Genomic DNA, 1138 nt, shown 5'->3' with positions numbered 1-1138 from the left:
TTGGAGGCTTCTTCAAAGGCCCACCTGCTTAAAATATGCAGATTCTTCCCCAAACCTGCCATGGTGAGTGCAATACTGACAATTAGAGTTATTCATTTGGAATAATAAATTACTCCCAGAAATCCTACATACAATATTCATAATACTTGGAAAAGCATGATTCCTTAATATTGATTATTATATTAGCATAGATTCATTTGTCCAAAAAAAAAAGTGGAACACAAGATATGTGTGTGTTTTGGTGAGAGGATAACTTAAACGTCATGGGACACAGTCCATCAAGGACTAGCTCAGAAGAGACATACATTCCGAAGAACCTAGAAACTGGACCAGCATGGAGAACACATGACCTAAGAGTAACTCGGGCTTGTCCTGACCAGACTTATTAAAAACAGGGTTATTACTCACTGTTTCTTCTAAAATTAGGTCACTAATTAATCTACCAATAGGTATTTATTGGACACATTTCTCCAACTTTGTGTTTTTTTAATACAGTCTTTAGAGTCAAATCAAGACCATCCTTCTCTTTCCTAAGACTGATTTAGGACTTCCTCACGGCCTCTTGCCAGCAAAACATGCAAACAGGGAAAAAAAAACATCAAGTTGAGGTTTCTGATGCTGATGCTTAAGTAAGTGGTAGCTGACCTTGCCATGCAAATTTGCATCATACTTGCTGTTATACCATGTTTATGTCTTCTTGTTCTCTTTTAGACGGGTCACCAATTCCATCTCTTGTTACAGGACAGCTGGTGCTAGCTACTCACCCCTAATCTTTCTTTAATCAACTCCATCAGCTTTCCTTCCACCCCTGCCTTAAGCAAATGAGGAAAAAATGAAAGTTTCTAAGACTTTAAAAGACTAAAGTTCAAGAGAGGCCAAATAATAACTCAGCATTATTAACGATCAACAAAATTTGGGGCAACAATCGGGCTCTGAATTTGTCTCCAATTCTCCAAGATCCTCACTACACAAAGGTTAATCAAAGAATGATTATCTTTCCCCCACCATGCTCACATTGGGTGGGTGTATCTTTGAGTGGTAATTACAACTGAACTACTGCTACAATCTACAATGTTTTATTCTAATTGACAAAAAAAAATGTAAGGAAATTCTTGAAAGAATTTTTTTTTTTTTTTTT

Source organism: Physeter macrocephalus, chromosome 1 (assembly GCF_002837175.3).
Source record: "Physeter macrocephalus isolate SW-GA chromosome 1, ASM283717v5, whole genome shotgun sequence".
NCBI lineage: Eukaryota > Metazoa > Chordata > Mammalia > Artiodactyla > Physeteridae > Physeter > Physeter macrocephalus.
This window is presented reverse-complemented; position numbering follows the sequence as displayed.